At 39.2% G+C, this 14,802-nt stretch overlaps 1 protein-coding gene across 3 annotated transcripts in view; it reads right to left on the bottom strand.

The window, feature by feature from the left end:
• The window catches only part of LOC126483889 (uncharacterized), a 132,982-nt gene that overhangs the window by 108,836 nt on the left and 9,344 nt on the right, over positions 1-14,802 (bottom strand). The window lies entirely within an intron of this gene.

Below are 14,802 nucleotides of genomic sequence, written 5' to 3'. Positions count from 1 at the left end.
CTTGTGCAGGAGAGCAGAAGACACATTTTATTTGATGTTTTTTGAACAGCCTCCCAATCTTAAAGGACAAACCACCAATTTATAGTATAAAATCCCTCCTCATGGAGCTCTCCGTTCTTCTGTCCATTCTTGAACTTTAGTGCGTGCAGATTTAACAGCATTACAGATCTGTTTATCAGAGTATCTGCTTTGTACAAACACAGAGTGAAGATGGCTAAGCTCTGCTGATAAGCTCCCTGCATCTAAGATAATTCTAGCTCCAGGAACAAGAGTCCGTTACATGCCACTGCGATGAGATGGTTGATGGCAGCTCATAGATACAGGCTTTTGCTGTGTCAGGAATGCGAAGACGTTGGACTGTTTCTCCAGTAGGGTGCACTGGATGTCACCGTGTTCTGTAATTCGTCTACAGTGACGTTATAACCTCACCCCTTGGCACCTGCGCTTTTCTAGCGAGTCATTGTATATATCGGCGAGCAATTGCAGCAACACATCAGTAAGGACCTGAAGATGGTGAACAGCTGTCTCGAAATATTGTGCAGCTTCCACAACATTACTCAATGTGACACCCGTGAACTGACGAAGCAGTTACTACAGTGGGAAAGTCTCAAACAGCACAACTTTAATTGTTTTTCACAGCTCGATATATCCACCATGAGGCTGCCTGCTCCGAATGATGGCTGTCCTGACAGGTGCCACCCAGCCACAGAATGGCCACCTGGCTTGATGGCTGCTGCCTGAAGTCCCAGTTGCCCCAAAGTGACAGGCATCATCTGCTCAGCACGTGTGGGGAAGTAACAACTTAGGCATTAATAGTGTGTTTCTCAGCATTGTCAGAAGGCTAGCAGCATACAGGTACCTGACAAATGGCCACATGGACTAGTTATGAAGCTGGGCATTGGGTGACTTTCCCCAAATTTATGTAAAAAAAAAAAAAAACTTTGAAAATGTGGGTCACTCTGATGTGAGGACTGAATACAAGTTAACCAAAGTAAGTAGTGTTAAATAAACAAAGTGGAGAAAATTCGTAATCGATGCAATATGAATAGTCAAAGTTGTCGACAGGTAATATCTTTCCCAGAGACCAAGTCTGAGAAAAGATAAAAGATATAACAACAAAGTGAGATTGTAGCACAAAAAAAGAAGTATTGTTATGGCTTGGGGCCCCATTTATGCACTCACAAAAGAGTTGAGGCACCCCTGGTGAGCCTTAATTGTTGAGACACACTAGTCACTCCACCATGGCAAGGTCTCTGGTTTGTGGGCTGAAGATAATACATAACTGAATGAAGATAATCTCACAAAAAACTGTAGAGGGATAATTTTAATACATGCTAAGGATAGCAGGAGAATAACTATTGATATCTATATTGCTGTGTGTGTGTGTAGAATGATGACAATTTAAATTTTACTTGAAATTTTAGAATTATTATTATAGAAAGGTAGTTCCAAAATGTAGTTCAGAAAATGTTAGACTTGAGCAGCACTTAATCTGAGTAAAGATAAATGTAACATGGATCATCAAGATAGCACGGTAAACAGCTGCTTTAATCCATTAACTCATCCATTCGCAAAATAATACAAAATTGACACTGAAATAAATTTACAGTCAAGCAATGGCACATCTTCCAGATTTGAGGTAAACATTTTGTGATTTAATAACTCTAGTAAAAGTGCATTTCTCATCTGTGTAACTAAGTAAATGCAATAGGGAAATTCAAGCTCTCTTATGAAAATGATAAACACAACATTGTAGAAAAATTCAAAAAGTGTTAAATGTCTTGTCTGAGTATCTAAGTGCATAGTACTTAATAAGAAATGCATATGGTCTACAGCAACGACAAGATGAATTTAGCTTCATTCTAACTTTTTAAATTGATATCTTTTCTCAGATTTGGTGTCCAGGATAGATATCACCTATTGACAACCTAGTTTATTCCTAGGGCATCAGTAATGAATTTTCCCTACTTTGTTTATTTATGTAACATTACTTATTTTGGTTAACTCAGGTTCACTCCCCACGTCTGGATTTGACCCACATTTTCAAAATCCCCCTCTTTCAATGCAATAGTGACAATTACTCTATCTATCTATCTATCTATCTATCTATCAATAGTGACAATTACTCTAACTCTATCTGGTTTAATGAAACAATCCAGTATTAGTTTAATGTGGAATGTTTGTAGCTGAACATCGTTCACAAATATCAAGCTTTCCCAACCCATGGTTGCTTCATCAGGAAAGAGATAAGGAGAGGGAAAGACGAAAGGATGTGGGTTTTAAGGGAGAGGGTACGGAGTCATTCCAATCCCGGGAGCGGAAAGACTTACCTTAGGGGGAAAAAGGGACAGGTATACACTCGCACACACACACATATCCATCCGCACATATACATACACAAGCAGACATATGTAAAGGCAAAAAGTTTGGGCAGAGATGTCAGTCAAGGCGGAAGTACAGAGGCAAAGATGTTGTTGAGTGACAAGTGATGTACAAGAGGCGGCAACTTGAAATTAGCGGAGGTTGAGGCCAGGTGCGTAATGGGAAGAGAGGATATATTGAAGGGCAAGTTCCCATCTCCGGAGTTCTGATAGGTTGGTGTCAGTGGGAAGTATTCAGATAACCCGGACGGTGTAACACTGTGCCAAGATGTGCTGGCCGTGCACCAAGGCATGTTTAGCAGGTGGTGTGCCTGCGTGTGATTGTGGTGGCTGACCTAGGTTGTGGCGCCGGAACTTTGTTGTGGTAAGATTTCATTTTTCTTGTTCTTAGTGTATATGTTGTGTGTTGGGGTCAAGGGAAGTGTTCGATTACAATGTGTGGCTGTGGCTGTGGTGTTCCGGTATCAGGAGTTGCTGTTGAGCTATATGGGTCAAAGGAAGTGTTCGATTCCAATTTGTGGTTGCTGTGGGTGTTCTGGTATCAGAAGTTGCTATTGAGTAATATAGGTCATGGGAAGTGTTTGATTCCAATTTGTGTTTGTGGCTGTGGGTGTTCCGGTTTCGGGAGTTGCCGTTGAGCTATATAGGTCAAGGGAAGTGTTCAATTCAAATTTGTGGGATCAGGAGCTGATGTTGAGCTGTATAGATCAAGAGAAGTTTTCGATTCCTATTTGTGGGATCGGGAGCTGATGTGGAGCTATATAGGTCAAGGGAAGTGTCCATCCAGAGGGAGTTTGGTGTTGTCGGTTTTTTTCGTCGTTTTGTGTGGTTTGGTATGGTGGTGTGTGTCTAAATTTGTTTATATTTACTTTGTCCCCACTCAGAAACCCCCAATTTCCCACGCTTGTCCCGTTAGTGTCATTAGGTTTTTTGTGGAACATGTGTGTGTTGGTTTTTCAATGTATTTTCGTGTTTGTTGTCATGTTTACGTAATGACATCATAGGCGCCATATTGGAGTCATAGTGTATGGTTGTTTCCGCCATATTTGTGATGTCATGAGTCACAGCAGACGGGTGGAATTGGACACTTCTCTATTTCTGACTGGAGAGGTTTAGGACAAGTGGTACAGTATGGAAACATCCAGAAGCCAGGGGAGACATACCTGATGGGATGAGAAGGAAAGAAAATTCTTTCCTCCTTTTCCTAAGCCTCTCCAGTCGTTTTCGTTCACCCCTCTTCCTTCCCCTTCAACTCCTCTGCAGGAAGAAGGAGCCACTGGCTCTGCAAAAAGCTTCCACAAGTGAAACTCGTGTGTGTGTGTGTGTGTGTGTGTGTGTGTGTGTGTGTGTGTGTGTGTGTGTGTGTGTGTGTGTTCTCTTGCCACCACTTGGTGAGTAGATATTTTTTATCTATCCAATTACATTATATATTTAAAAACAAAGATGATGTGAATTACCATACGAAAGCGCTGGCAGGTCGACAGAAACACAAACAGACACATACATATACACAAAATTCAAGCTTTCGCAACAAACTGTTGCCTCATCAGGAAAGAGGGAAGGAGAGGGAAAGACGAAAGGAAGTGGGTTTTAAGGGAGAGGGTAAGGAGTCATTCCAATCCCGGGAGCGGAAAGACTTACCTTAGGGGGAAAAAAGGACGGGTATACACTCGCGCACGCGCACACACACACACACAGACACACACATCCATCCACACATATGCAAACACAAGCAGACAATGAGGCAACAGTTTGTTGCTAAAGCTTGAATTTTGTGTGTATGTATGTGTCTGTTTGTGTTTCTATCGACCTGCCAGCACTTTCGTATGGTAAGTCACATCATCTTTGTTTTTAAATATATTTTTCCTGCGTGGAATGTTTCCCTCTATTATATTGATATGAATTACATTATATAATAGATGGAAACATTCCACGTGGGAAAAATATATCTAAAAACAAAGATGATGTGACTTACCAAACAAAAGCGCTGGCAGGTCGATAGACACACAAACAAACACAAACATACACACAAAATTCAAGCTTTCGCAACCAACGGTTGCTTCATCAGGAAAGAAGGAAGGAGAGGGAAAGACGAAAGGATGTGGGTTTTAAGGGAGAGGATAAGGAGTCATTCCAATCCCGGGAGCGGAAAGACTCACCTTAGGGGGAAAAAAGGACAGGTATACACTCGCACACACACCCATATCCAACCGCACATACACAGACATGTGCAAGAACAGCTTTGTCATCCAGGTATTTCCTCTGTCTGCAACGATTCCAAACAGTTTTCTTTTCTGTTTCTTCGCTGTCACTGGTCAGTTCTGGTATCAGAATTCTTTCACGACGCCCATCATTTGATAAGAAGTTTTCTTTGGTGAATTCAGCTCTATTATTGTCTTTGTGATCCTTCTCTGATGATACCTATACAGAATCCAAAACCCAGCCCTCAATCAGTGTACTTTCAAAGTCAAATCTTCCTTCACAGAAAATGTTCCTTCCTGTCACTATGTCTCCTTCCTCTGGTAGGGTGTATAAGCGGACAAAGAAAAAAAATTCCCGGACTTCATGGTTAAAAATACGTCTTCTCCCAGGTGAAAACACATTTTTTCCATCTAATTAAGTGACAGTATATTTTCTCTCGAAACTGTAAAACTTATCAATCCTTTGAATGGTTATGTTCTTATACACAGGTGTAGAATTTCCTGGCCTTTAGAAAACGAAACTCAGGGAAGAAAACCACTTGTGGAAAGATTTTTGATGTGAAGCAACATGTATGCTGCATATTTTCGTATTATGAAAGTATAAATTCAAATTCCACCAAACACTACATGTTATTTTCTGAACCATTGAAATCGAGATTGTGAAGTGCTTTTGTAAGCCAGTTATAGCTCAGGTCACGTCATCCTACCAGACGATGACAGTGGAGATTCAGACCACAGGACACATTATGTAGTCAGCTAATAGTAACATCACTGTTAGGTAGCACAGACACATAAACAAGAAAAGTTAACGTTTTAAATTAATATACATAGTGTTGCTACAAGAAAAGCAAAGCTTTCACATATAATATTGGTATTTAAGGTTAATAAGCTGGAAGTGATGCTAATGTTTCACATATAATGTTGATCTTTTTTGCACATGTTACACTTTAAGATATATCACACAAATGTGCCAATAAAATTTTTAGCAGAGTCCAGTGACTTGTCCTCAAAGTTTTCCACAAATAAATTAGCTACTGCAGAAGAGAGAGAGAGCTCCCCGTAGCACCACATCAATTTGCTCATAATAACGACATGAGTGTCTGATCTTCTGGGCTCAAAATACTTCTAAATGGTTAATCATCAAACGGTCTGTGACTTAAGAAATTCACTGTACATTCTCGCACATAGTTCAACTTGCGTAAAAGTAGGGTGACCAGATGAAATTGTTTAAAAAGGAGGACAAACAGCTTCAAAAAGGAGGACAAAGGAAGAAAAAAGAGGACACATCAAACGGGTCAACTGCAGATGAGGATACCACTGTCAGCTTTGGACAAGTCATGTGACAGCCGGGAATTACCGGTAAAACTAGTAGTTAATTGTTACTGATGGTCAGGTGGTGGTTAACTGAGCAATGTAAAAAAAATTAAAAACATTGATTGTGGTGACAGTGTGGCATCAATTGTTTTGTTATGTCAACAACACAGAATTGTCTACAAAGCAAGAAACGTAAGACCATTCACCTCCCTTCATTCGACACACTGCTACCAACATCTACAATTCAAGCAGCAGCTGATGACATGTAAACCGCACTTTAACCTTCCGAATACAAATAAATTGAAACAATGAAATACAACCGTGACAGTTAATCTGTCGAGTTATTTCTTACCTTTATTGGCCACTGAGACATACGTTCCAGCTCCACATAGCTTACATTCCGCTTCAAATTGATTTATCCCTTTCTTAAAGCCGGATATTTGCAGGAAAGGGCATCAGAAAATGTACAATTTTGTTTAGGCATAACCAAATATTTTATGTAACTCACTCCGTTAAAAATTACATACAAAGCGAAGATACAAAACGAAAATTTTAAATAATCGATATTTGCATTCGCTTATAGGTAGATCAACGATAACATTGACGATTCTGGTGCCACCTATTAACACCACCTTCATGCGCGTTTATCACGAAGGCTGTGCCAATAGTTAAAGTATTTAATAAAAGAGCAATAGAATGGGATGAACTGTAAATTTAACTGTATTATGCTCAACTTTTCGAAAAAGCCGCACACTGTAAAAATCTGACCGGACCCCAGACAAAGAGCTAAAAAGGAGGACATGTCTAGACAGAGGTGCCCTTACTAGTGTAGCAATCTGCCCAAACATTTTCTGACAAAATTTCATTTTCTTGGATACACTGAGAAGATAATACGTAATTTTCTTACCTGTTATTCCTGTTAGTCATTTATTTCCACTCTGGTAGTCTGAATTATGGATTTCGCTAGTAATTATAACAACACTGATCATTCGCAAACAAGATCAACCACATAATCAGACAGCAATTGGCATTCACTTGTTCAGCTTTACTTCGCTCAACTCCCTTTTGCCCACATGAAAGTTTATTTCTAGATGTGACGAGGATTCCCCTAACAGAGACATCACGTACACTATGCACGCATTCAAAAATCAACTTATGATTCATTCAGAAATCAACTTACAGAGTGTGTTCAAAAACCAACATGGGTGCGTTTCAAAATCACATGAGTAATCGATAGACCAACGTGCGCTGGATGCTAGGTGCTTTGTGAAGTAAGGTTTTTTCTCATCAATAATACGAATTTGCTCCCCCCCCCCCCCCCCACACACACACACACAACTGTCACCCAGGACAGATACCTCGGTTTGCCCTCCCCCCCTCATAGATACAGGCATGCTGCACATGTGTGAATCTGGCAGCTTGGGTGCAGCAGTAAATTCTTCCCAGTTGCATCTAGCTGCTTGCTGCGACTGCTTACACTGCCAACAGCCACATTTCTGTAGCCAGAAGCGGGAGAGGTACTACTCCTACACGACTCAACTGCGTATGCGCATGATTCCGCTCTTAACTGCTAAAACGAATCTAATGTAAACAGTTGTGACGTCACACTCATCGGAGGTAATTTGTTGTTATGAAGCATTGCATAGTTTTCCTAAAGCCTTTCATACATTTTGCCATTGGCAGATGCTTGTAGGAGCACTGTGTTTTGTTGTATATGGCACATTTCCTTTGCAGTTTATGTTTTATTTTCGTCCCCGCCCCCCCTCATTCATGTTTTATTGTTTCAGTATTATTTTGCAGTAGCGGGATACAGTAATATCCTTTGTTAGAGTAATGGTAAGACAGAGATTTAGGAACCAGGTTTTAAATTGTAAGACATTTCCAGGGGCAGATGTGGACTCTGACCACAATCTATTGGTTATGACCTGTAGATTAAAACTGAAGAAACTGCAAAAAGGTGGGAATTTAAGGAGATGGGACCTGGATAAACTGAAAGAACCAGAGGTTGTACAGAGTTTCAGGGAGAGCATAAGGGAACAATTGAAAGGAATGGGGGAAAGAAATATAGTAGAAGAAGAATGGGTAGCTCTGAGGGATGAAGTAGTGAAGGCAGCAGACGATCAAGTAGGTAAAAAGAAGAGGGTTAGTAGAAATCCTTGGGTAACAGAAGAAATATTGAATTTAATTGATGAAAGGAGAAAATATAAAAATGCAGTAAATGAAGCAGGCAAAAAGGAATACAAACGTCTCAAAAATGAGATCGACAGGAAGTGCAAAATGGCTAAGCAGGGATGGCTAGAGGACAAATGTAAGGATGTAGAGGCTTGTCTCACTAGTGGTAAGATAGATACTGCCTACAGGAAAATTAAAGAGACCTTTGGAGAGAGGAGAACCACTTGTATGAATATCAAGAGCTCAGATGGCAACCCAGTTCTAAGCAAGGAAGGGAAGGCAGAAAGGTGGAAGGAGTATATAGAGGGTCTATACAAGGGCGATGCACTTGAGGACAATATTATGGAAATGGAAGAGGATGTAGATGAAGACGAAATGGGAGATACGATACTGCGTGAAGAGTTTGACAGAGCACTGAAGGACCTGAGTCGAAACAAGGCCCCCGGAGTAGACAACATTCCATTGGAACTACTGACGGCCTTGGGAGAGCCAGTCCTGACAAAACTCTACCATCTGGTGAGCAAGATGTATGAAACAGGCGAAATACCCTCAGACTTCAAGAAGAATATAATAATTCCAATCCCAAAGAAAGCAGGTGTTGACAGATGTGAAAATTACCGAACTATCAGTTTAATAAGCCACAGTTGCAAAGTACTAACACGAATTCTTTACAGACGAATGGAAAAACTAGTAGAAGCAGACCTCGGGGAAGATCAGTTTGGATTCCGTAGAAATACTGGAACACGTGAGGCAATACTGACCTTACGACTTATCTTAGAAGAAAGATTAAGGAAAGGCAAACCTACGTTTCTAGCATTTGTAGACTTAGAGAAAGCTTTTGACAATGTTGACTGGAATACTCTCTTTCAAATTCTAAAGGTGGCAGGGGTAAAATACAGGGAGCGAAAGGCTATTTACAACTTGTACAGAAACCAGATGGCAGTTATAAAAGTTGAGGGACATGAAAGGGAAGCAGTGGTTGGGAAGGGAGTAAGACAGGGTTGTAGCCTCTCCCCGATGTTATTCAATCTCTATATTGAGCAAGCAGTAAAGGAAACAAAAGAAAAATTTGGAGTAGGTATTAAAATCCATGGAGAAGAAATAAAAACTTTGAGGTTCGCCGATGACATTGTAATTCTGTCAGAGACAGCAAAGGACTTGGAAGAGCAGTTGAACGGAATGGACAGTGTCTTGAAGGGAGGATATAAGATGAACGTCAACAAAAGCAAAACGAGGATAATGGAATGTAGTCGAGTTAAGTCGGGTGATGCTGAGGGTATTAGATTAGGAAATGAGACACTTAAAGTAGTAAAGGAGTTTTGCTATTTGGGGAGCAAAATAACTGATGATGGACGAAGTAGAGAGGATATAAAATGTAGACTGGCAACGGCAAGGAAAGCGTTTCTGAAGAAGAGGAATTTGTTAACATCGAGTATAGATTTAAGTGTCAGGAAGTTATTTCTGAAAGTATTCGTATGGAGTGTAGCCATGTATGGAAGTGAAATATGGAAGGTAAATAGTTTGGACAAGAAGAGAATAGAAGCTTTTGAAATGTGGTGCTACAGAAGAATGCTGAAGATTAGATGGGTAGATCACATAACTAATGAGGAAGTATTGAATAGGATTGGGGAGAAGAGAAGTTTGTGGCACAACTTGACCAGAAGAAGGGATCGGTTGGTAGGACATGTTCTGAGGCATCAAGGGATCACCAATTTAGTATTGGAGGGCAGCGTGGAGGGTAAAAATCATAGGGGGAGACCAAGAGATGAATACACTAAGCAGATTCAGAAGGATGTAGGTTGCAGTAGGTACTGGGAGATGAAGAAGCTTGCACAGGATAGAGTAGCATGGAGAGCTGCATCAAACCAGTCTCAGGACTGAAGACCACCACCACCACAACAACAACAACAACAACAACAACAACAACAACAACAACAACAACAGAGTATCGATTCTTACCAGTCAAAATTACAAAAATTTAACTGAATACTAAAACAATGAAAAATTCCCGGAATTCTAAAAAAATTCAGTTTTCTCCCGGATGAAAAAATCCCCCCCCCCCCCCCCCTGTCCCCCGATCTCCCAGGTTGTATACACCCTGTCTGGACACCGAAGTCTGTAGCTATTAGGACAGTAGCCAGTGAAGTAGCACTTCAAGGACTTGACAGACTTCCCCTTTCTCATTTTCTTTGGTACCAGTAGATAAGCAATACATCCAAACACTCTGAAGTTTACTCAAGTTAGGATTCGTGTTGTACCACAAAACTGCACGAACCCTAAGGAGGCAGTAGGACTTCCATCAAGTAGGTATACAGCAGTACGAACAGCTTCTGACCAGAACATCTTACTTAATTTTCATTGAAGTATCAAAGAACGAGCTTTCTCAATGAGTTCTGTTCATTTGCTCCAAGACACCACTTTGCTGAGGCATATATCTGATTGTAAACTCAAATTGTATTACTTGTTATGCAAAGAATTACTTCAACTTGTTTGACATGTATTCATTACCACTGTCACAGTGCAGCTTCAGTGTGTGTCGCGGACAAAGAAAAAAATTCCTGGACTTCTCCCTGATTTCCTGATTAAAAATACACTTTTTCTGTGTTAAGCAACAGTATACTTTCCCTAGGGACTGCAAAACTTGTCAATCCTTTGAAAGGTTAATGTTTTATATACTGGTGTAGAATTTTCCGGCACTTTAGTAAACGAAACCCAGCAAAAAAAAAAGTTTCGGAAAGACCTTTGATGTGCAGCAACATGTACACTGCATATTTTGGTATTACAAAAATATAAATTTGAATTCCACCAAACACAGCTCATTAGTTTCCGAAGCACCGAAATCGAAATTGCTATGTGGTGTTGAAGGACAATCACAACTCACGTCACGTTATCTCACCAGCCAATGATAGCAGATATTCGGAGCTTACAACATGTGATTTAGTAAGCCAATAGCAACAACACTTAAGTAGCACAAAAACACAAACCGGAAAAGTTAAGGGTTTAAATTAACATACACAGTGTGGCTACAAGAAGAGCTACACTTTTACATATAATATTGGTCATTTTTTGCTTGTGTTGCACTTTAAGCTACATCACACAAATGTGCCAGTAAAGTATTAAATAATGAATAAAAATGTCTGGTCTCCTGGGCTCCAAATTCTTATAAATAGCTGATCCTCTAAGTGTTAAGTTTCAAACGAGAGTTGAATGCTCTGGGATTTTCTTGAAGTACCAGTATTGTATTACCTTATGTTAGGTTCTTTATTATGATATAATGCCATACATACCAGAAGACAAAAACGTGGGCTTTAAATTCAGTGAACAGTTGAAACTAGCCAATAAAGTGGACTGAAACACTTTGTTTCAAATAAATTGACTGCCTCAGCGAAAATATTAATAAAAGCCAATTTTTTTTAGCAAACCGACAAAAACAACTTCACTGTTCTTCAAGGTGTGTAATGCTTGACAGCCAAAACTGTGAAAATAAAATAAAATCAGAAAACTCAAACTAATAACATATTTTAAACTTCCATAATTATATGAATGTATTTTACTTCACTTGATAACTCCCGCCCACAGAAATCCATTTTGTTTTATTTGATGGGAGAACTTGAAACGAAGAGGAAACAGCAAATTCATTAAAACCCACACTTTAAGCAGCTAGGAGGAGGAGAAGGTACTGCTCATATGCGCCTCAACTGCGCATGCGTGTGAGCCCGCTGGAAAGTGCTCAAACAAACCTAATGCACACAATTCTGATGTCATGCTCATCGGAAGTAGTTTGCTGTTTATATTTGTGTGATGGGAGTGGCTGTAAATGGGAAATGACTTTATGGTTGCTCCCATCAGCCACTGAACCGAGTGTCAACTTTGTTTGCACTTGTAGTATGAATTATTGCACAGTCTTCGTCCTAAAGCCTTTGGCAGATGCTTGTGTGTGCACTGTGTTTTTTTGTTATAAATGGAGGATTTCCTTTGCAACTTAACGGTTTTTTTCCTCACTTATGTACTATTGTTGCAGTACTATTCTGCAGTAGCGGGAAACAGTAATACTCTTTGTCACCAGTCAAAATTACAAAAAATTAACTGAAAACTAAAGCACTGTAAAATTCCTGGAATTCTAAAAAAATTTGGGTTTTTCCCAGTTGTCCTGGGGCGTATACACACTTAATTTGCTGATCTTCAAAGTGAAATTAGCTTAGCCATGGCATGAAACATCTTCAGGTAGCGAGTTACCTCAGACTTCAATTCCAATGTGTATGCCACTGTGAAATGTGTAAAGTTGCCAATGAACATAAGCAAATACTTCTTTCCATTGAACAGTTCCAGTGAGACTGGTCCACACAGGTCTCTGACAATCAACTCAGCTGTGATTCTTTTCCTTCTACACAATTTGAGAATTGTTCCGTGGGGATTATTGAAGTGTACAGTTCCATACCATCAACTTGTGATTGGAGGCATTTAATTCCATTGTAACTCAAGTGGCCTAATCTGCTGTGCCACAGATTCACAGTAGTTTCAGTTGAAGCAGCTGACAAGGTTTTACTTCGCAAAAATTTAAAACATATAGCTGACATTCATTTCTATTTGCAATGGCAATTTATGTTGTTCACTGATTGTTCTTCAGTTGACAGTGCAAAATAAAAAGCATCTTCTTCTTTGACATTAGCCATGAGTTGTTGGTTCCTGCAATCTTGTTTGGTAACTCAACCCTTCAGTTAGCCCTTTTGTGACCAGGTGTTCCAGAATGATGACAAGTAAAGTTGAAGGAATTCCCAAAATTTCTTGTTGATTTCTTGTTTTACTGGTGTCTGATAAAAATTTTTTATATTGTTGAGTCTAGAAAGTTGTAGGACAGGGTGTATCATTACTGCTTTTCCCGACGACTCCCCTCTGATTTGACTTCAGCATCAACTCTTTCATTGAGAGCGTTTTGACTGCAGTGACCACTACACTGTATTTCATAGGCATTGTTTAAAGTAGATGGCACAAGATATTGATTTCTTTGGCAGTTGCTCCAGTGAAACATAAATCTTGACTCAATTTATCAAACTTTAGAAAGTGATTAACTAGCACATTATTTGTTGCATTAAATTTTACAGTTAACAATCATTTTCTCAATAAAAGTTGACTAGCAATTCGTTTTCTCTCAAACGTATTGCACAGAGATGTCCATAAATCAAAAGAGGTTATCTTATCTTTTGCATATTCCAAGAGACAACTGACAATGCGTTGAATAAGATGACTTACATTTCTGATCATGTTCAGCTAATTATGTTTCCTTTGTGACACGCTGCATGTCCCCCTCTCCATCCATAATTTCAACTTTTGTGATGAGATAATTCACTTGTACAAATGGTAAAGCTACCAGTTCCTTGAGAAGAGTTTCCATCCTAAATTTCCGGCTGTTGAAATCTGTTCCATCGAATAATTGAACTCAATATTTTTCCACTTCAGTTGCCATCTCGAAAAACTTTTACATAAGAGTTTACTTGTGCCCATGTATTTTATTACAAATTTCATTTTAAAACAAACAGGGCAAATAACGTGACAAATTTTCAGTTTCTCACACTTAAATAACACTCACAAAATGTTAAAACTGTTAGTTGATTTTATTAAATCAGAAAAAATAACAAACAACTGAGCAATGAAAAAGAGCAACAAGTGTGCTTTTAAATCTTTGAAGTTACTGAGGTCATGGATATAATCATTAAACTGCAATCTCAACACATGGCTTGTCATAACATACTGGTTCTGCTGAACATAGAATTCGAACATTGGTCCCTACAGGTGTCCATATGGAGCAGTCCAGTGTCCTCCAGAATGTCCACCAGAATGCTTTCGTATGTGTCAACAGACAGACAATCCAGCTAGAATTGTTCAAGCACTCTGCCAGGGAATGCATACATGAGAAAATACAATTATTTCCAGTCAACAGCATCTCTCAGCAGTACACTTGCCAATGGAGGAGAAAGCAGCACCCTTCTGATTCCATACTGTGTACCCATACACACTTGAAATGAAGAGCAAAGAAGAGAAATCTGTATTACCAAGTGAAAAAGGGCAGTGATGCAGTTTATCACATCATACACTTACAAATTTGCAAAATAAAGCCTTGTCATGAATCAATGGAACAACTTAATATTGCTGGAATATGAAATTTAAAATTATTCTTGCCAAAACATTTCCACTGCAGCCTGGGATGACATGCCACAACAAGGATGAATTTCAATTAACAATGACGCAAACATTTATATCTCTTCTAAAATATCTTCTTTGTGAAAGTGGTCCTAACAGTAGAGGTTAAGACTTACTAATAAACAACTATGCTTCAAGAGCATTGGTCAGAACAATGTGCAAGCAGAGATGTTTTCATAACTACATTCCCTCCAGATAACTCCCAAACCAGATTATTCCTCTTTGGAACCAATTAACATAGCACAACAATCTAAAGATTTTGACTAAAGCTCTTTTTTAATGTAGTTATTGCAATAGAAAGCTTAATTGTTTGTTACAATACAGCATGGACAATTTGCCTGATTGTAAATCTACACAGTGACAGTTAATGGTATATAGCTGTTACAACCACCACCACAACAAAAATGTAACAACACTGATACACAGTGATAATTAGTGAACCACGGAATCATAACAGCAGTATTATTAAAATTTAATACACAAATGTTATGATACAGCGACAATAGTTTTTGAGGAACCATATTTAAACTTGAAAA

The sequence above is a fragment of the Schistocerca serialis genome, chromosome 6 (assembly GCF_023864345.2).
Source record: "Schistocerca serialis cubense isolate TAMUIC-IGC-003099 chromosome 6, iqSchSeri2.2, whole genome shotgun sequence".
NCBI lineage: Eukaryota > Metazoa > Arthropoda > Insecta > Orthoptera > Acrididae > Schistocerca > Schistocerca serialis.
This window is presented reverse-complemented; position numbering and strand designations above follow the sequence as displayed.